Source organism: Bos javanicus, chromosome 24 (genome assembly GCF_032452875.1).
Source record: "Bos javanicus breed banteng chromosome 24, ARS-OSU_banteng_1.0, whole genome shotgun sequence".
In the NCBI taxonomy this organism is placed as follows: Eukaryota; Metazoa; Chordata; class Mammalia; order Artiodactyla; family Bovidae; genus Bos; species Bos javanicus.
Genome location: NC_083891.1, coordinates 58892519 through 58915474, shown reverse-complemented (window position 1 = coordinate 58915474; position 22956 = coordinate 58892519). Strand labels below are relative to the sequence as shown.

The 22956-nt window shown below is 42.2% G+C and overlaps 1 long non-coding RNA gene across 1 annotated transcript; it reads right to left on the bottom strand.

Moving 5' to 3' along the window:
• Positions 1-283: 283 nt before the first annotated feature.
• On the bottom strand, positions 284-10194 carry LOC133237810 (uncharacterized). Its single transcript, XR_009733367.1, has 4 exons — positions 9012-10194; positions 6586-6730; positions 1266-1405; positions 284-551 (listed from the first exon to the last, which is right to left on the bottom strand). It is a non-coding gene; the product is annotated as an uncharacterized LOC133237810 (long non-coding RNA).
• Positions 10195-22956: the final 12762 nt, after the last annotated feature.

Here is a 22956-nt window from a genome sequence, read left to right as displayed (position 1 = left end):
ATTTATTTTAATTTTATTTTATTTTTAAACTTTACATAATTGTATTAGTTTTGCCAAATATCAAAATGAATCCACCACAGGTATACACGTGCTCCCCATCCTGAACCCTCCTCCCTCCTCCCTCCCCATACCATCCCTCTGGGTCGTCCCAGTGCACTAGCCCCAAGCAGCCACTATCGTGCATCGAACCTGGACTGGCGTCTCATTTCATACATGATATTTTACATGTTTCAAGATACTTTTAAAAATGAGCAAAAAGCAATGTTTTGCTCATTATATATTGGCCAGAGGGAATGATGAGAAGGAAAACATTTTTATTGCAAAATTATATTTGCACTAATTTTTCAGATGTCAGAAAATGTCAGATGTCATCTTTAGCAGGATTGCTACTCCCTATTCAGCAATATGAGTCTGTACTGTTATCACAAAGTATGCATAAAGGGACCTCAGTTAGATAACCCACCACATACATACCAAGTAAATGGGAAAGTCAGAATCTGTAAACAGATTTCTCTTTCTCTCTTCTCTTTTCAATTCTGTGATTTTTCTCTCTGAAAAAGAATGCTCATTTGGTTGAGAAGTTGGGTCCACATTTTCTTTCAAATGTGGATTTTCAAAATATCTTTTTACTGGACATTTTACTATGAGCAACACTTCAATGAGTCCCTAAATTTGGACTAAATACTAGATTGTATAAGAGATTTTACCCCTTTAAGTGTGTTAATTAATTTGATCCTTTTCTTCTGGGAACTAGATAGACCATTTCAAGGACAAATCTGCAATATCATCAGAATTTGATTAAACTAATTATGTACTCTTTAATTCATGCTATTTTTTACTGAGCCATTGTAATTAATATCGGGATAAAAGAAAGTATACTTAAGAAGTGGGAAAGTAAACTGATAATGACATGAAAGAGGGGTTGCTGCTTCTGAATTTGGGCGAGTGTTCACTGAAGTTTGAATATTAAGGCTGAGCTGATTAGAAGATCTGCTAATAAATTTTATAGTGGGATTTCCTGTGCAGCTTAGGAGCAGAAAGCTCCCTGGTACATCCCTCTGTTGTTTCTCTGTTTATCTTAACCACCTCATTTTAATGTTTTTAACCCCAAATTAACAAAATTTTCAAGAATGTTCTTTAAAAAATAAAACCTCACCAAAGAAAATAGACAGATGGGTATAAGCATGTGAAAAGATGCCCCACATTCTATATATTCTATCCACATTAGAGTCACGCAAATTAAAAAAGGAGATACCTCTACACACCTATTAGAACGGCCCAAATCTGGAACACCCAGCACCAGATGCTGGGGAGAACGTGGAGCGACAGGAGCTCTCATCACTGCCGGTGGGAACGTGAAAGGGAACAGCCACTTTGGAAGCCAGCGCGGCAGTTTTCTGCAAAACTAAATGCAGTGTTAACCACGTGATCCATTAATCATGCTCCTTGGTATTTATTCAAAGGAGTTGAAAAATGTATGTCCACACAAAAACCTGCATATGAATATTTACTGCATCTTCATTCATAATTGATAAAACTTGGAAGCAACCAAAATATTCTTTAAGAGGTGAATGGATAAATAATCTGTGGTACATCCAGACACTGGGATATTTCTCAGCACTAAAAACGAATGAGCTCTCAAGCTATGAAAACATGCAGGAATCTTAAATGCACATCACTTAAGTGAAAGAAGCCAGTCGGAAAAGCCTCCACACTATAGGATTCCAGCCATGTGACATTCTGGAAAAGGCAAAGTTATGATGACAGTAGAAAGCTCAGTAGATGCCAAGGGTTGAGGGGAGGGAGGGATAAAAGGCAGAGTCCAGAGGATGGTTAGGGTAGTAAAACGGCTCTGTTCACCACTGTAGAGCTAGACACAGGCCGTTATAGATTTGTCCAAACCTGCAAAATACACAAAGCAAAGAATGAACCATAATGTAACTGTGGACTTTGGCTGATTATAATCTGTCAACACGGTTTCATCTGTTGAACATGCCCCCCCACTCTGATGGGGGATGTTGATAATGAGGGAGATAAAGCGTGCATGCAAGTCAGGGGCATATGAGAAATTCTGTCCCTTCTGCTCAGTTTTGTTGTGCACCTAAAACAGATCTAAAACATAGAATATTTTTTAAAAGTAATGAGTATATTCAAAGAACATGATATACTAAAAAAAATACAGTATTCAAAACAGAAACATAAAACCCATCTAACATAGAAGAATTTCAGTTTGCTAATTATTTTGAAAATACTTTAAGCTGTGCAGAAATTAGCAAACATAAAAATGGTTTCATTGATTACCACTGTCAAAGACACTGACAACACCTATTTTCAACTTTGACCTAGCTATACCAGCCTAAAAATGAAATATGGATAAATCATGATACATAAAAGTGTAGTTGTGTTATCTCCTTTTGGTATCTGGTGCTGGTTTATTTTTTCAATCTGTTAATCAGATGTATAAACACAACCTATTTGAGTCAGTTGGGGAGTGTTGCATGGAAATATCACCACGTGGCTTCATGGTTATGTATGTTTAATATCTGTAATTTGGGAAAATAATGAACACAGACGAGATTGTTTCTTTGGCCCGGAGGTATTCATCTGGTGGAAATAGCCATTGGAATAAATCGGCATAAAATTCAAGTCTCACACCTGAGAGACTTGACTGATAGAAATATAATCATTAAGAGTTTAGAATACAAATTATCTGGTTTATTTTTCAACTATCTGTAAATATAAACTATTGTACAAAAAGGTATTCTTTGAAAGGTAAATCTAAATGCCCCAGAGGCTAACCAGTCTTTCAGAGTCCTGAAATGACTGAGCATTCATAAGTAAACCACCATTTTCTAAATAAAATGATTATTATACACACACAGACATACACAAATATATTTTTATATGTACGTGATATGTATATTCCTTATCAGCTGATGTCATAAGACCTACCATAGCTATCTATTTTAGTGTGTATATATAATATGCATGTACATATTATACGTATACCCACAATTATAAATTTGTACATGTTCTAATACAGTTTTTAAAACATACACAAATATTGACATTTTAAAAGTATAAGAGAAAAAATTTAAACCTAATATCTAACTTCTTTTTTGTTCATTTATGGTATTGGTATAGAATCATTTTTCTCCCACTATCATCTTATTAATGGTGTTCTAGTGGCTTACTTTTTAAATATCATGCTCATCGTGACAACCTCATGCTACCATAGAATGTTAGTTGAAGGTCGAATATGTATTTATTGTGAAGCTTATCATTAGTTATACCAGATGCAAATTCATGCTTTAAATAGTCTTGTTGGTGTTAGTTTTGGGCTCTTGTCTGATCTCATCAGATTATTATTACTTTAGCCCTCAAGTGGAGGGAGAAGAGCTTGCTTTAGCAGGAGGCAAAGGTTCAGTCTGGCATTTTCTCCTTCTTCTCATGTACCTTCATTATAAATATTATCAATCACATGTGGTTTCCACGTAGGCATATTTTTTCACCTTTTTATTTTGTATTGGGATATAGCGATTAGCACACGCTGTTGTGGCAGTTTTGGCGAACAGTGTAGGGACCCAGCCGTGCACACGCATGTGTCCGCTCTTCCCCAAAGCCCCCTCCCACCCAGGCTGCCACACGACGCTGAGCAGAGCTCCCTGTGCTACAGTAGGCGCTTGCTGGGTATACATTTGTAGGATATCTTTAGGCTAAGTGTCCATGTTGTAAAGAGTGTTTGAGTTGAAGTAGTTGAGATAATACATCCTATAAACACATTTAACCAGAAGCCCACCTTGTAATATAGAGTCCGCATCTTTATCGCCTTCTACTGGTAGAACTCCCACTCTGCCCTGATTTCCGTCCTTGACACTTAACTAAGAGACATTTGTCAATCCACTAGAAAATATTAGTAAAGCCTACGTTCTTTCTTAACTTTAGATAAATATGCAAATAAAGCATTCGTTTTCCCTACGCCCCAGTGGATTGTCTTGACAAATCCTGGTGTGAATACAAGTGCGCCACTTTGGAGGCCCCTGAGCCCCATGCATGATGGCAGGTGAATCAGCTTGCCACAAGAATACAGCTCTTTGGGCTGCCTGTGTGCAAACAGCATCTCCAGTTTGCAAACTGTTTTCTAAACAGAGGCACAATTAAACATTTGTGACTTACTGAGTCTGGGCTAAAGTAAGCGTAGTACATTGAACACATGACTGAGCAGGGCTCAGATGAACGGCTCCATAATGATACAGGGAGGACAAGGAAAGAAGGTCGTGATTGCTTGGCTGCATTTATACTTGGTGCTGCGTGCTTTTCCACTGCTGTATTAGTTCCATTCCTTCTTTGGCTTTCCCAAGTATTTATATAGTCCAATAAACGCTATACTTGTTGGATTCCAAAGGTACATGAAATCTCAAAATTTAAAGGCCCCTAATGGCAACCCACTCCAGTACTCTTGCCTGGAAAATCCCATGGATGGAGGAGCCTGGTAGGCTGCAGTCCATGGGGTCGCTAAGAGTCGGACACAACTGAGCGACTTCACTTTCACTTTTCGCTTTCATGCATTGGAGGAAGAAATGGCAACCCACTCCAGTGTTCTTGCCTGGAGAATCCCAGGGATGGCGGGGACTGGTGGGCTGCCATCTATGGGGTCGCACAGAGTTGGACATGACTGAAGTGACTTAGCAGCAGAATATATCTAATCTAACTCCTCCCCAAGGCATAAATCCTCTCTATGAAGGCCTCAGAGGTGAAAGTCCAGCTTCTGGCTTTCCACTTGTAGAACGGACTGATTATTTCCTCAGTAGGTCAGATGTAATGGCTCCCATAATAGCTCCTAATCTTTTTAAGGTCAAACATCCACAGATCTTCAGCTGTAATAAACATGACGAAGAATTTCCAACATACTGATGAATTCCGTCTAGGATCCTGTGGTTTACTTTGCCAGCCTTTTTCTAAGATATGAAATATATATGCAATAAACATGAAGCAGCAGTTCAGAATACTGCAAGTGGTTTGGTGCAGCATAAAAGTGGTTCTGATGAGTCCTCTGATTTGGCCCTCACACTCTTAATGTCATACAATCACTTTTTGAAGCAGATAAAATTTGATGATTCTTCATAATGCACGAGTCCACCAAACAGACCTACTGTTTTTAAAAATTTTTGTAAGCATTTCTGCTAAGAGCCATCTCTCATCATTTTTTTTTTTTGACCATCTGACCTTTGAAAAGAATGAAATCCTAGAGTTTTTTTTTTTTTTTTCTGCTTGTCTATTTGTGTTCCTAATAATAGCTCTATTGGTATGTTTTGATTTTGCATCCCTGGTTTTATCTGATGAACTAGTGCTAAGTTTTGTATCATATTTATTGCTTTGCCCCCACACCCTGCTCCACTGACTTGACTTGAGTTTTTTCACAGACTCAGAACCTAAACTATGCATCATTTTATTTGCCAAGGCATGTGATATACATTTTATAACATCAGATGTTTGATTTGATTGTATTCCCTGTTGGCTCAGATGGTAAAGAATCCATTTGCAACGTGAGAGACCTGGGTTTGATTCTTGTGTCAGGAAGATCCCCTGGAGAATGGAATGGCAACCCACTTCAGTGTTCTTGCCTGGAGAATCCCATGGACAGAGGAGCCTGGCGGGCTACAGTCCATGGGGTCGCAAAGAGTCGGACACGACTGAGCAACTAACACACTTGATTTGATTGTCAAAGTAATAAAAAAAATCATGTTGCAGAGCTATTGTGTTTTTTTGTTTTTATGTATTCATTTATGTATTGGCTTCGCTGGGTCTGTTGCTGTGTGCAGGCTTCTCTAGGTGCAGGGAGTGGCCACTGTCTTCTGGGTGTGGTGTGCGGGCTTCTCACTGTGGTGGCTTCTCTTGTTACCAGGCACAGGCTCGAGGGCTCGAGGGCTTCCGTAGTTGTACACAGGCTTATTGCCTCGTGGCATGTGGGATCGTCCCGGATCTGGGACTGAACCCATATGCCTTGCATTGGCAGGTGGATTCTTAACCACTGGACCACCATGGAAGCCCTGAAACTATGTGTTTTTTTAAATAAGTTGGAGTGAAGTGAGGCTAGGAATGCATTACTAATGAAAGAAGGAAGAGGTGTTGAAAGACGGGACAGGGGAAGAAATGCAGGGTGGCAGCACAGAAATGTGAAGCATTAGAGTCCAGGCTGTAGGGAGAAGCCCAGCCATGAGCGGCTGGTTTCTGTGGCCTTGCGTGTTCTGACTTTCTGGTTGGGAAAGGCTTTTCTACCTGAGCCTTGTGTGCTCAGTCGCTCAGTCGTGTCTGACTCTGTGCAACCCCATGGACTGTGGCCCACCAGGCTCCTGTGTCCACGGGATCCTCCAGGCAAGAACACTGGAGTGGGTTGCCGTGCCCTCCTCCAAGGGGTCTTCCCAACCCAGGGATCAAGCCTATCTTCTGTGCCTCCTTTGTTGCACATGTATTCTTTACCTGCTGAGCCACTGGGGAAACCCATGATCCTTAGAGATTAATTGAATATTAGGATTAATAGTAGCATCTCCAACCCTAAGATGAACTTGTGCAGGTACCACTTACCATGTTTGTAATTAAGATGAGGACAGTCCCCCGACTCTTCTGTCCCGTATATATGCACAACTCCTCCACGCCCCCGTTGACATCTGTCAGGCGTATGCCACTCCGTGGGCCTGATGACAAAGTGGGCTTCGTTGGCAGCTTCTCCCTTAGAGTGAATGAAGTTATTCAGTCCTTTTCTGAAGCAGGTTTTCATCTGCATATCTCTCACTTTCCATGAAGAAAGGATACATTGCAGGACCATGAGGCCTCTATAAAACAGATCTTATGAAACTAACCTTTATGTCTGGGGCTATCCTGCCTATAAGAGCTTCCAGACTTTCATTTAGGACCCCTGGTTGATGAGGAGCCTGGCTCTGTTTCAGAAAGAGCCTTGATGATTTAAAACAATGGAAATTGGCAAACTGTATCAGAAATAGGGACATAAATCTTTCCCGGATGCTTCAAATAAACTGAAAAGATAACCAAAAAAAAAAAAAAAAAAGCAACATTGCTCTGCTAAAGGAACAGCTTTCAGAAAGGTGAGTGTAGCTTTGCCCCTTCCTGTCTGTCTGGCTTGTCAGGAGACTCTGGGTGGCAGGGAACTGTGGAGGTTGAGGGCCACATGGGCTACTTAGGGATTTGCTATAGGGAGATCAAATAATGTAAGAGGGGAGGAATTGGGAATTCAGTCTATCAGATCACAGCAGAGGGCAGTCAGGACTCGTGGGTACTCCAGCCTTTCGTCACTGCTAGATATTGACAGGCAGCCTTGGACAGCTGCCTCTGCTGCTAGGAAATCTACCTTGTGGCTTAGAATCTCAAAAATTTGCCGATTTTCTATTTGGAGGCAATTTTAACACTCCAGATTTGGTCAGTAAGGATTTTTCTGTAATTTCATATTTCTCTAATGTTTCTACAGCCTAGAGTTGTTGTTGAGTAGCTAAGTCACATCCAACTCTTTTGTGACCCCATGGACCATAGCCCACCAGGCTTCTCTGGCCATGGGACTTCCCAGGCAAGAACTGGAAAGGGTTGCCATGCCTTCCTCCAGGGACTCTTCCTGACCCAGGGATTGAACCCACGTCTCCTGCTTGGCAGGTGGATTCTTTACTGCTGAACCCCCAGGGAAGCCAGGGTAGGCGCGTTGGAAACAGTTGTTAAAGAAGTTGAGGTCACAGGGTAGGACTCATCCATCTCCTTCAAGGCTTAGCTTAAGCCCCGTTCCCTTGGATGCTGATGATGCCACTCCCTGATATGCGTCATGGCCCTTACAGTTCACAGCACCATTCTTAAAAGTTGGAGTATTTGCTGAGCTCTTACCATATGTCAAGCATTATCCTGACACTAATAGATTATTTTATCTAAGACCTTTAAGGAGCCCATGAGGTAGGGAGTAGTCTTGTCTTTACTTCATTATCACCGTTATTCTCACTCTCTGAAGCTACATCAGTCAGTGATGTTTCACTCCTCCAAGCTCTTGGATTATGCGGCAGAGCCAACGAAGAACTGAAACTCGTGAGCCCATGGTGTGTGTGCCATTATGTTTCTAAAAAGTGGTTGATAGGGGTTAGCTGGAGGGGGGGGGGTGGAGACCACGACTATAAACATATTTTCTTCTAAAATCGTTTCAAAAATTAGTTTGTCTTGATTGTTGTCAGACCAGCACAGTTACCCATCTGCCCTTAAGAAATGGCGTGGCTTCCCCGCCTGCTGTCCCAAGTCCCAGTAAGAGGTTTGGGAGTAAGTCAGGGACGTTAGGTTTGACACTGAGAATCCGTGCAGAGGCTGTGTTGACTGTATAATCGTAGAGATGATGTATTCCTGTACTGGTAATACTTCTCAATGTTCTGTATATTGTCCTATGAATTAATATTTGGGTCTTTTAAATTAAGCTGCTTCCTCTGTCTACTCTCATAAACTTTTTTTTTTTAAATTAATTCATTTATTTTAATTGGAGGCTAATTACTTTACAATATTGTGGTGGTTTTCACCATACATTGACATGAAACAGCCATGGGTGTACACGTGTTCCCCATCCTGAACCCCCCTCCCACTTCCCTCCCCATCCCATCCCTCAGGGTCATCCCAGTGCACCAGCCCTGAACACCCTGTCTCATGCATCAAACCTGGACTGGCGATCTGTTTCACATGTGATAATATACATGTTTCAATGCTTTTCTCTCAAATAATCTCACCCTCACCTTCTCCCAGAGAGTCCAAAAGACTTTTCTATACATCTGTGTCTCTTTTGCTGTTTCACATACAGGGTCATCGTTACCATCTTTCTAAATTTCCATACATATGCGTTAGTATACTGTATTGGTGTTTTTCTTTCTAACTTACTTCACTCTGTATAACAGGCTCCAGTTTCATGCACCTCATTAGAACTGATTCGAATAAATGGCTGAGTAATACTCCATTCTGTATATGTACCACAGCTTTCTTACCCATTCATCTGCCAATGGACATCTAGGTTGCTTCCATGTTCTGGCTGTTGTAAACAGTGCTGCGATGAACACCGGGATACATGTCTCTTTCAATTCTGGTTTCCTCAGTGTGTATCCCCAGCAGTGGGATTGCTGGGTCATATGGCAGTTCTATTTCCAGTTTTTTAAGGAATCTCCACACTGTTCTCCACAGTGGCTGTACTAGTTTGCATTCCCACCAACAGTGTAAGAGGGATCCCTTTTCTTCACACCCTCTCCAGCATTTATTGTTTGTAGACTTTTGGGTAGTAGCCATTCTGACTGGCATGAGATGGTACCTCATTGTGGTTTTGATTTGCATTTCTCTGATAATGAGTGATGTTGGGCATCTTTTCATGTATTTATTAGCCATCTGTATGTCTTCTTTGGAGAAATGTCTGTTTAGTTCTTTGGCCCATTTTTTGATTGGGTCATTTATTTTTCTGAAATTGAGCTGCAAGAGCTGCCTGTATATTTTTGAGATTAGTTGTTTGTCCGTTGCTTCATTTGCTATTATTTTCTCCCATTCTGAAGGCTGTCTTTTCACCTTGCTTATAGTTTCCTTCGTTGTGCAAAAGCTTTTAAGTTTAATTATGTCCCATTTGTTTATTTTTGCTTTTATTTCCATTACTCTGGGAGGTGGGTCATAAAGGATCCTGCTGTGATTTATGTCAGAAAATGTTTTGCCTATGTTCTCCTCTAGGAGTTTTATAGTTTCTGGTCTTAGGTTTAGATCTTTAATCCATTTTGAGTTTATTTTTGTGTATGGTGTTAGAAAGTGTTCTAGTTTCATTCTTTTACAAGTGGTTGACCAGTTTTCCCAGCACCACTTATTAAAGAGATTGTCTTTTCTCCATTGTATATTCTTGCCTCCTTTGTCAAAGATAAGGTGTCCATAGGTGCGTGGATTTATCTCTGGGCTTTCTATTTTGTTCCATTAAACTCTTTTTGGATCAGCATACTGAAATTTTTACCATGCACTGTGCAGTCAAATTGGGTGCTTCCCAGGCGGCTCAGTGGTAAAGAATCCACAGGCCAGTGCAGGCGACGCAGGAGACGTGGATTTGATCCCTGGGTCCGGAAGATCCCCTAGAGGAGGAAATGGCAACCCGCTCCAGTGTTCTTGCCTGGAAGATTCCATAGACAGAGGAGTCTGGTGAGCTACAGTCCACGGGGTCACAAAGGAGTTAGATGTGACTTAGCGACTGAGCACTATGCAGTATGTCGTCATAGTCACACTGGATGCTCAGAAGGCTGGAAGATTCTCTCTGCTGGGAGCTGCAAAAACTGTCCTCCACCAGTCTTTTACCCATATAGTTTTCTTCCTTTTAGTATAAGACAGCTATCTTCTACTGATTTATTAGATCAGATCAGTCGCTCAGTCGTGTCTGACTCTTTGTGACCCCATGAATCGCAGCACGCCAGGCCTCCCTGTCCATCACCAACTCCCGCAGTGCACTCTGACTCATGTCCATCGAGTCAGTGATGCCATCCAGCCATCTCATCCTCTGTCATCCCCTTCTCCTCCTGCCTCCAATCCCTCCCAGCATCAGAGTCTTTTCCAGTGAGTCAGCTCTTCGCATGAGGTGGCCCAAGTACTGGAGTTTCAGCTTTAGCATCATTCCTTCCAAAGAAATCCCAGGGCTGATCTCCTTCAGAATGGACTGGTTGGATCTCCTTGCAGTCCAAGGGACTCTCAAGAGTCTTCTCCAACACCACAGTTCAAAAGCATCAATTCTTTGGTGCTCAGCCTTCTTCACAGTCCAACTCTCACATCCATACATGACCACAGGAAAAACCCTACCAATGGCGGGCACAGTGTTAGGGATACAGAGAACGTTCATAAATATCTTCATCCCAACAAAGAGCAGAGATAAAGAGAAACTGACCCATCAGCTTTTTTTAATTTCCAATCATTTATTCAGCTTGACTATGCAAGTGAATTTTCAGCCACATTGAAGCGTTTTTAATTAAAGCTGTGCCCTCACTCCAGCCAGGTTGGTAGTTCTGTCTAAATTAACTGATCCCCGTTAATAATGGGGAGCCACAATGGGTGGCATTTTAATTTAGAATTATTTTCTAGAATTTGAATGGTGTCTCACCACGACTCATATACCAACTGCTTATCACTTTCTGCTGCTACCATGTCTCTTTCTGCAGCAGATAACAGGGATTTTAAAAATAAACTACCTGCAGTTTGCTTTTCACATTGCTGATTATGCCCCAAGTCATTTTCAGTACTGATGAATTCCATAGAGTGATTTTCACTCTTTCTTGCCAAATGATATATAACTACAGCTTAATGATCCCTTCTTAAAGTGTCAGGGTGCCACGCTGTAGTCATAAAAGAGACTAATAGTGAGAGTGAACATTGAGGGCTGGAGAGAACAGAGTTGGCTTCCCAAACAGTTCCAAGCTAGTCACTGGAATAGGCTTCCTGTTAAATTGACCTCCCTAACACAGAGACCAGAAAAACAGGGTTTGTGGAGTAAAAGAACTAATTTAAACAAGGCAACTTATGTTGGTTTAAGTATGTCTGTTGGATCTAAACAATGCAGAAAGGTCATCACCAAAGCAAATTCAATTTTGTATCATGGGTTCTTGAGTGTTAGTCAAGGTTATTTTAGTTCTAAGCCACAAATGCTGACTCTGGCTAAAAAAAAAAAAAAAAAGCACAAACAAATTTCACAAAAGGATGCTGGTTAGTGCTAAATATAGGGAGAACTGAAGTGAAATGATAGTCACTCAATCGCATCCGACTCTTTGCGACCCCATGGACTATACAGTCCATGAATACTGGACCAGAATACTGGAGTGGGTAGCCTTTCCTTCTTCAGGGGGTCCTTCCAACCTGGGGATCGAACCCAGGTCTCTTTTATTGCAGACGGGCTCTTTACCAGATGAGCTGGCAGGGAATTGGACTTAGGAAGAACTGATCGAGCCTCAAAAAGGGCAGGGCCAACAGGGACCAGGGTCCCTAGCACCATTTGGATTTGCCAGGTCTCCTTTCTGTGCATCTTCCTATAATTATTTGGTTCTTTTAAGCAAGCTTTTCCAGCTAGTGGTGTAAATGTCCAGTAGCAGGCTGATCAGCTTTCAACTTTGGGATAAGAGAGGGAAAGGACTGTCTTTGCCCAGCTCAGAGTCAGAGACTCCTAGAGAGAAAGTCTCTTTGGTGTGGCTGGGGTCATGTGACCCCCCGTCATAAAGAGGTCTTGGAGGGTTAGTTCAGCTGGTAAAGAACTCGCTTGCAATGCAGGAGATCCTGGTTCAACTCCTGGGTCAGAAGATCTGCTGGAGAAGGGATAGGCTACTGCTCCAGTATTCTTGGGCTTCCCTTGTGGCTCAGCTGGTAAAGAATCCGCCTGCAGTGTGGAAGACCTGGGTTCGATCCCTGGGTTAGGAAGATGCCCTGGAGAAGGGAAAGGCTACCCACTCCAGTATTCTGGCCTGGAGAATGGAGTCGCAAGAGTCAGACACAACTGAGCGACTTTCACTTTCACTTTAGAGGGTTGTGGCCAAAAGAACAGGCTCTGGAGGTGAACTGCCTGCTTCCTCTGGGGTCCTGGCAAGGTTACTTAGCCACCCTGTGTCTCAATATCTTCATGTGTAAAATGGGGATGATCATAAGCTTTTAAAACGGGGGTTGCCTATAGAGCTGGGCAGGAGAGACTCCCAGTGAGGTCCCACACCAAAGAGGGCTGTGATAGGCTGAATTATGTCCCCTTTGAACTCATACATTCAAGCCCCAACCCCGTTTTCAAAATGCTACTGTGTTTGAAGATGGTGTCTTTAAAGAAGTGACCAAGTTAAATGAGGTTGTTAGGGTAGGCTCTAATCCAGTTTATTGGTGTCCTTATGTGTGTGAGAGTGTTCAGTCATGTCCGACTCCTCTGTGACCCCATGGACTGTAGCCCACCAGGCTTCTCTGTCCATGGGATTCTCCAGGCAAGAGTACTGGAGCGGGCTGCCATTTCCTCCTCGAGGGGATCTTCCTGACCCAGGGATTGAACCCATGTAACCTGTATCTCCTGCGTTGGCAGGTGGATTCTTTACCACTGAGCCACCTGGGAAGCCGCTGGTGTCCTTAGAGGAGGAGGGAAATGGGACACACGAGGAGATATCGGGGCGACATGCAGAGGAAAGCCAGGCTAGGACACAGGGAGAATGTGGGGTTCACAGGCCGAGGACAGAGGCCTCGGGGAAATGACCTTGTGGACAGCTCCAGCTCGGGTTTCTAGCCTTCAAAACTTCAAGAAATAGATGCCTATAGTTTAAGCCACGTGTGTGTGTGTGTGTGTGTGTGTGTGTGTGTGAGTGGGAGTGAGTGTGTGAGTGTGTGACTCAGTCATGTCTGACTCTTGTGACTCCATGGACTGTAGTCCACCAGGTTCCTCTGCTCTTGGAATTCTCCAGGCAAGAATACTGGAGTGGGTCACCACTTCCTTCTCCAGGGGATCTTCCCCAGCCCAGGATCAAACCCGGGTCTCCCGCACTGCAGGCTGCTTCCTTACTATCTGAGCCACCAGGGAAGCCCTTAGGCCCTGTAGTCTGTTGTCTTTTGTTCCGGCTGCCCTAATACAAGGGCTTTGCATACACCAAACATGTCAAGATTTTTCCTTCTCTCCAGTCTCCTTTGAGAGTTTTGGAACACCAGTAGCCAACTAGGCAGCTGGGAATTGTGGGGGAAGACCACCAGGGGCAGTGTCCAGAGCGCCATGTGAAGTCGGGGGGACACCACAGCCTGCTTCTGCTGTGGATGCCCCCAAGGGGTGGCTGGGTGAACCAGGTTCCTCCCCACCCGTGACGGGGCTGTCTGCCCCTGCCCTTCTGCTATGGTGACACAGTTATGAGAGACTCTCTGAGTGGCCTAGAAATCCCGAGTCGGAAATGAGAGAGATGAGGGAAATTCCACCTGTACCCCTGTTCCCTGGGGGCCCGTTCAGCCCCTAACTTGGTATCAGTCCTTGCACCTCAGGCATAAGCTTTGTTTATAACCTTAACATTAATCATAAAAATGCAGCCTCCATTTTTGCTCTTGCCTGAGAACCTCACAAAACATTAGGGATAATATAAGTTAATACATGAATGTGAACATCTTCATTAAAAAAATAAGATCACAGATATTTCCTTTACTCCCTAAACATTTTTCCCTAAAGTAAGACTTTTACATGTGTCTTCATTTCAATGTATAGGCATGATTTTATGTTGGCTTTCTTCCCATCTCATACAGAATTACTAATGATAAGCACCCTAAGGTAATGGATGGCCTCAAAACTTAAATACCATGATACACGTTATACTTGAAACCAAAACACTGAGATGTGAGGGAAGCTAAGGTAAAATAATTTACCCAATTTACTGTAACTCTACCCCCTCATTTTCACAAAACAATTTCAAGTGTTTTTAAGTGGAGAGAAATGTCCCATAATCTAAGTTGAGTTCTCTGAAGGACCTTTACCACCTCCAGCTTCTGGGGAAGAAAATGAAAGAGAAACAGCTTTAGAGAAAGGAGAACAAAACTGCTCTTCCTACTTGAAAAAACAGGAATACAGAAGTTTTTGTCATTAACATGACATTCATGCCTGCCCTGCATTGCTGACTGAAATTCCAAAACATGCGTGCACTTGAGCTTGACTGCTGAGGAACATGTTGAGTGGATGGAGGAGGCCTGGATGAAATTTCAGTTTAGTCTGCATGATCTAAGACATTAAAAACAGATAATAAAACTGTAGGTTGGATTTGGTAATCCAAGAAGTATTTAATTTAATGCCAGAATGAAATATTTCTTCTTGTCACCTCTGTCAAAATCACTCTACAAAAGATCTAAGTTTAACCTGAGATTTTATGATTCAAGAGGATTTTTGAAACTGACTCAACTTTAAACAGTTTTAAATCGATCACCTGTGTAAACAAGTTCAGTGACACCTGTTCTTTCATCTTAACTGTAGGAGTGAATTCTCCAAGCCAGGCTTCAGCAATACGTGAACCGTGAACTTCCTGATGTTCAAGCTGGTTTCAGAAAAGGCAGAGAAACCAGAGATCAAATTGCCAACATCTGCTGGATCATGGAAAAAGCAAGAGAGTTCCAGAAAAGCATCTATTTCTGCTTTATTGACTATGCCAAAGCCTTTGACTGTGTGCATCACAATAAACTGTGGAAAATTCTGAAAGAGATGGGAATACCAGACCACCTGATCTGCCTCTTGAGAAATCTGTATGCAAGTCAGGAAGCAAGAGTTAGAACTGGACATGGAACAACAGACTGGTTCCAAATAGGAAAAGGAGTTCGTCAAGGCTGTATATTGTCAGCCTGCTTATTTAACTTATATGCAGAGTACATCATGAGAAACGCTGGACTGGAAGAAGCACAAGCTGGAATCAAGATTGCCAGGAGAAATATCAATCACCTCAGATATGCAGATGACACCACCCTTATGGCAGAAAGTGAAGAGGAACTCAAAAGCCTCTTGATGCAAGTGAAACTGGAGAGTGAAAAAGTTGGCTTAAAGCTCAACATTCAGAAAACGAAGATCATGGCATCTGGTCCCATTACTTCATGGGGAATAGATGGGGAAACAATGGAAACAGTGTCAGACTTTATTTTTGGGGGCTCCAAAATCACTGCAGATGGTGACTGCAGCCATGAAATTAAAAGACGCTTACTCCTTGGAAGGAAAGTTATGACCAACCTAGATAGCATATTCAAAAGCAGAGACATTACTTTGCCAACAAAGGTTCGTCTAGTCAAGGCTATGGTTTTTTCTGTGGTCATGTATGGATGTGAGAGTTGGACTGTGAAGAAGGCTGAGCACCAAAGAATTGATGCTTTTGAACTGTGGTGTTGGAGAAGACTCTTGAGAGTCCCTTGAACTGCAAGGAGATCCAACCAGTCCATTCTGAAGGAGATCAGCCCTGGGATTTCTTTGGAAGGAATGATGCTAAAGCTGAAACTCCAGTACTTGGGCCACCTCATGTGAAGAGTTGACTCATTGGAAAAGACTCTGATGCTGGGAGGGATTGGGAGCAAGAGGAGAAGAGGACGACAGAGGATGAGATGGCTAGATGGCATCACTGACTCGATGGACGTGAGTCTGAGTGAACTCCGGCAGTTGGTGATGGACAGGGAGGCCTGGCGTGCTGTGATTCATGGGGTCACAAAGAGTTGGACATGACTGAGCAACTGAACTGAACTGAACTGATGGGAGTGAAGGGCAAGAACACTCCAGAGATGATGACTTTTCGAGTCATATAATTGAAAATTGAGTGTATCTGTAAAAATTGTAGCTTTAGTAATTCATGGATTTATATCGTCTCTGAAAGTAGGATGTTAAGGCTATGTTTTAGTTCATTACAAAGGTCTAGGAAGAGCTTATAGGAAAAATAAAAAATAATATTAATGACAATAAGATTTTAATACAAAATTTGTTGTATTTCATTTTTATAATAGTAGTATTAAGGACACTAATTCTTCCATTTAAAAATACTTATGGAGCCCCCAGGATCCACTCTTTGATAGCCTCTGTAGTACTTGATAATACTTGATAATCCAAACCAGGCTTGATCTCTGCCTTCTTAGTGTTGATGGCCTTGTGAGAGAAAAAGGATGAACTTTGACATGGTTCTTGTGACACTTGTTACCAAGAAGAGGTTCATGTCAATATCAGTGCCTCTGCTGTGGGAGCCAGACGTAGACAGACGGCCACAGCAGAGTTTCCCAGAGAAAGTAATGCTGGCTCTGAGATCTGAAGGATGAGAAGGAATCAAATAAACAAAGAGAAAAGCAAAGAGCTTCCAAGGCACAAGGAACAGCATGGAGCATGGAAAGTCGGTCAGTCACTTCAGTTGAGTCGCTCAGTCATGTCCGACTCTTTGCCACCCCATGAATCACAGCACGCCAGGCCTCCCTGTCCATCACCAACTGCCGGAGTTCACTCAAACTCATGTCCGTCCAGTCGGTGATGCCATCCAGCCATCTCATCCTCTGTCATCCCCTTCTCCTCCTGCCCCCCAGTCCCTCCCAGCATCAGAGTCTTTTCCAATGAGTCAACTCTTCACATGAGGTGGCCAAAGTACTGGAGTTTCAGCTTAGCATCATTCCTTCCAAAGAACATCCAGGGCTGATCTCCTTTAGAATGGACTGGTTGGATCTCCTTGCAGTTCAAGGGACTCTCAAGAGTCTTCTCCAACACCACAGTTCAAAAGCATCAATTCTTCAGCGCTCAGCTTTCTTCACAGTCCAATACTCACATCCATACATGACCACAGGAAAAATCATAGCCTTGACTAGACGGACCTTTGTTGGCAAAGTAATGTCTCTGCTTTTGAATATGCTATCTAGGTTGGTCATAACTTTCCTTCCAAGGAGTAAGCGTCTTTTAATTTCATGGCTGCAGTCACCATCTGCAGTGATTTTGGAGCCCAGAAAAATAAAGTCTGACACTGTTTCCACTGTTTCCCCATCTATTTCCCATGAAATGGTGGGACCAGATGCCATGATCTTCGTTTTCTGAATGTTGAGCTTTAAGCCAACTTTTTCACTCTCCTCTTTCACTTTGATCAAGAGGCTTTTGAGTTCCTCTTCACTTTCTGCCATAAGGGTGGTGTCATCTGCATATCTGAGGTGATTGATATTTCTCCTGGCAATCTTGATTCTGGCTTGTGCTTCTTCCAGCCCAGCATTTCTCATGATGTACTCTGCATGTAAGTTAAATAAGCAGGCTGACAATATACAGCCTTGACGAACTCCTTTTCCTATTTGGAACCAGTCTGTTGTTCCATGTCCAGTTCTAACTGTTGCTTCCTGATCTGCATATAGGTTTCTCAAGAGGCAGATCAGGTGGTCTGGTATTCCCATCTCTTTCAGAATTTTCCACAGTTTACTGTGATCCACAGAAAGGCTTTGGCATAGTCAATAAAGCAGAAATAGATCTTTCTCTGCAACTCTCTTCCTTTTCATCCAGCCGATGTTGGCAATTTGATCTCTGGTTCCTCTGCCTTTCCTAAACCAGCTTGAACATCTGGAAGTTCATGGTTCACATACTGTTGAAGCCTGGCTTGAAGAATTTTGAGCATTACTTTGCTAGTGTGTGAGATGAGTGAAATTGTGCAGTAGTTTGAGCATTCTTTGGCATTGCCTTTCTTTGGGATTGGAATGAAAACTGACCTTTTCCAGTCTTGTGGCCACTGCTGAGTTTTCCAAAGTTTCTGGCATACTGAGTGCAGCACTTTCACAGCATCATGTTCAGGATTTGAAATAGTTCCACCGGAATTCCATCACCTCCACTAGCTTTGTTCATAGTGATGCTTTCTAAGGCCCACTTGACTTCACATTCCAGGATGTCTGGCACTAGGTTAGTGATCACACCATGGTGATTATCTGGGTCATGAAGATCTTTTTTTGTATAGTTCTTCTGTGTATTCTTGCCATCTCTTCTTAATATCTTCTGCTTCTGTTAGGTCCATACGATTTCTGTCCTTTATCAAGCCCATCTTTGCATGAAATGTTCCCTTGGTATCTCTAATTTTCTTGAAGAGATCTCTAGTCTTTCCCATTCTGTTGTTTTCCTCTATTTCTTTGCATTGATCGCTGAAGAAGGCTTTCTTATCTCTCCTTGCTATTCTTTGGAACTCTGCATTCAGATGCTTATATCTTTCCTTTTCTCCTTTGCTTTTCGCTTCTCTTCTTTTCACAGCTATTTGTAAGGCCTCCCCAGACAGCCATTCTGCTTTTTTGCATTTCTTTTCCATGGGGATGATCTTGATCCCTATCTCCTGTACAGTGTCAGGAACCTCATTCCATAGCTCATCAGGCACTCTATCTATCAGATCTAGGCCCTTAAATCTATTTCTCACTTCCACTGTATGATCATAGGGATTTATTTGATTTAGGTCATACCTGAATGGTCTAGTGGTTTTCCCTACTTTCTTCAATTTAAGTTTGAATTTGGCAATAAGGAGTTCATGATCTGAGCCACAGTCAGCTCCCGGTCTTGTTTTTGCTGACTGTATAGAGCTTCTCCATCTTTGGCTGCAAAGAATATAATCAATCTGATTTCGGTATTGACCATCTGGTGATGTCCATGTGTAGAGTCTTCTCTTGTGTTGTTGGAAGAGGGTGTTTGCTATGACCAGTGGGTTTTCTTGGCAAAACTCTATTAGTCTTTGCCCTGCTTCATTCCATATTGCAAGGTCAAATTTGCCTGTTACCCCAGGTGTTTCTTGACTTCCTACTTTTGCATTCCAGTCCCCTATAATGAAAAGGACATCTTTTTTGGGTGTTAGTTCTAAAAGGTCTTGTAGGTCTTCATAGAACTGTTCAACGTCAGCTTCTTCAGCATTACTGATTGGGGCATAGACTTGGATTACTGTGATATTGAATGGTTTGCCTTGGAAATGAACAGAGATCATTGTCCCGTTTTTGAGATTGCATCCAAGTACTGCATTTCTGAATGTTTTGTTGACCATAATGGCCACTCCATTTCTTCTAAGGGATTCCTGCCCACAGTAGTAGATATAATGGTCATCTGAGTTAAATTCACCCACTCCAGTCCATTTTAGTTCGCTGATTCCTAGAATGTCGACATTCACTCTTGCTATCTCCTGTTTGACCACTTCCAATTTGCCTTGATTCATGGACCTGACATTCCAGGTTTCTATGCAATATTGCTCTTTACATCATCAGACCTTGCTTGTATCACTAGTCACATCCACAACTGGGTATTCTTTTTGCTTTGGCTCCATCCCTTCATTCTTTCTGGAGTTATTTCTCCACTGATCTCCAGTAGCATATTGGGCACCTACCGACCTGGGGAGTTCCTCTTTCAGTATCCTATCATTTTGCCTTTTCATACTGTTCATGGGGCTCTCAAGGCAAGAATACTGAAGTGGTTTGCCTTTCCCTTCTCCAGTGGACCACATTCTGTCAGACCTCTCCACCATGACCCGCCTGTCTTGGGTGGCCCCACACGACATGGCAGGTAGGTCAGGAAGCTGAGATAATAGAGTTACAATGTCATCTGAGGCTGAAAAATTGCTTTCAAAAGACTGTCAGTGTGTAAAGAGTTTGGGAGCAAAAAGGCTCTTTATGAAGTGATGCAATTTGCTGCACTGACAGTTGTAAGCCAAATGCATAAAAGAATGAGGAATTAGACGGGCTGACTTTTCACATGGCTCTGTCTCTGCCGTCAGTCACATTAAGTGTTTGCACTGATGTCTGCAGGACCTTTCTTATTCACTGAGCCATATGATGGATGTGTTTGGTCCCGAAGCACATGGATGGCTTTTCCCATGTGTTGAAGTAGTAGTTTCCACTTCTACACAGCTTCAAAAAGACCACCACAGTTTTGAAAGCAGTTTAACACACTTTGGTTCTGTTAATGATATTGATGACCAGCTGTTGTAATATTAACAACACTGAATATTATCATGGCAGAGATCCAAATGAACAGAAGAAATTTGTTATATGGATTGCTGAATTATAGATTAAATATTTCATACAAATGAAAATCCTTTACAACTAGACTTACAAGCAGCATGAATTGGTTTCTTGCTGCCAGCTGCTGTGAGTAGGCGAGTGTGATGAAAAGGTACAGAAAATGAATCATCTCTATGAAAACAGAGCTTTGAATCCACTTTTATTTTTCTTGGAGATTACCTTCTTGCTTTGTACTCATACATAATGTCCACTCACACAAACACACAAAAGTACTTTTCATCAGGCTTCTTTCAAATCAGTGGCATGATACAGCTTTTGGGAAGTTCAACTTGGAAAATACTCAGCCATGTATCACAAGTCAATTTTTTTTTTTCTTAAATATTTATTTCCTTTGGAAAAATAAGGAAAGCAGAAGGTATTTCTTTAAAATACCTTCAGTTCTATTTTTGTTGTTGGTCAGTCGCTCAGTCATGTCCGACTCTTTGCGACCCTGTGGACTGCAGCACACCAGGCCTCCCTTTCCATCACCAGCTCCCGGAGTTTGCTCAAACTCATGTCCATTGAGTCCGTGATGCCATCCAACCATTTCATCCTCTGTCGTCCCCTTCTCCTCCTGCCCTCAATCTTTCCCAGCATCAGGGTCTTTTCAGTTCTATAGTCATTCTATTTTTCATTTATTGTAGTATAGTTGATGTATTAGGGAAGTTACAGGTGTATAATATAGTGATTCACAATTTTAAAGGTTATATTCCACTTACAGTTATTTTAAAATGTTGTCTGTTTTCTCCATGTTACACAGTATATCCTCGTAGCTTATTGTATACAACAGTTTGTACCTCTTAATTCCCTACCCTTGTATCGCCCCTCCTACCTTCCCTGTCCCCACTGATAACCACTGGTTTGTTCTCTCTGTGAGTCTGCTTCATGTTTGTTATACTCACTAGTTTGTTATTTTTAAGATTCCACATATAAGTGGTATCTTATGGTTTTGTCTTTCTCTTTCTGATTTGCTTCACTTAGTATGATAATCTGTAAATCCATCCATTTGCTGCAAATGGCATTATTTCATTCTTTTTTATGGCTGTATAGTATTCCTTAGATGGAGAGAGAGGCACACCTTTATCCATTTATCTGTTGATGGACACAAGTTGCCTCTGTATCTTGGCAGTTGTAAATAACACTGCTATGAATATTGGGGTATGTATTTCTTTTTAATTAGTGTTTCGGGGATTTTTGGATACATACCCAGGAATGGAATTTCTGGAATGTATGGGAGTTCTATTTTTAGTTTGTTGAGAACCAACCATACTGTTTTTACAGTGGTTACACCTCTTTATGGAGAAGGCAGTGGCAACCCACTCCAGTGTTCTTGCCTGGAGAATCCCAGGGACGGGCGAGCCTGGTGGGCTGCAGTCTATGGGGTTGCCAAGAGTCAGACATGACTGAGCGACTTCACTTTCACTTTTCACTTTCATGCACTGGAGAAGGAAATGGCAACCCACTCCAGTGTTCTTGCCTGGAGAATCCCAGGGACAGGGGAGCCTGGTGGGCTGCAGTCTATGAGGTCGCACAGAGTTGGACACGACTGAAGCGACTTAGCGGCAGCAGCAGCAGCAGCATACATCTTACTCCCAGCAACAGTGTGTGAGGGCTCTCTCTCTTCTCCTTGTCCTTGCCAGCATTCGTTAGTTTTGCTCTTTTTGACGCTGGCCATTCGGATGGGTATCTCGCTGTCGCTCTGATTTGCATTTCCCTGGTGCTGGTGTTGAGCATCTTTTCCTGCGCCTATCCGCCATCTGCATTTCCTTTTTGGGAAAATGTCTATTCAGTTTCTCTGCCAGTTTTTTAATTGGTTGTGTCTGTGTTCTCCATGTTTTTTGTGTGTTTTTTTTTGATGTGTTTTTTTTTTATGTTGAGCTGTATGAGCTTTCTATATGTGTAGTATATTAACCCTTTGTCATATCATTTACAAGTATTTTCTCCCATTCAGTAGGTTCTGTTCACTTTGTTGACGGTTTCCTTTTCTGTGCAAAAGCTTGTGAGTCTAATTGGTCCCATTTGTTTATTTTTTGCTTTTAGTTCCTTTGTTTAGGAGATGGATCCAAAAACATACCGCTCTAATTTATGTCAAAGAGTGTTCTACTTGTGTTTCCCCCGAGTTTTCTGGCATCCAACCTTACATTTAGGTCTTTAATCCGTTTTGAGTTTACTTCTGTATATGGTGCTAGAGAACGATCTACTTGCATTTTTGCATGCAGCTGGCCAGTTTTCCCAGCACCACGTGTTGAAGAGACCGTCTTTTCTCCATTGTGTGTTTGCCTTCTTGTTGTCAATTAATTGGCATAAATGCGTGGGCTTATTTCTGGACTTTCTATTCTGTCCCATTTGATACTCAGTGTTGTGCTAGTAAAATGAGATTTCCCGTGTTTCATTATTACAGGCTCATTATTCATTATTAAAGGTTAGAGATTATTTCAGTTCTGGCTTTGT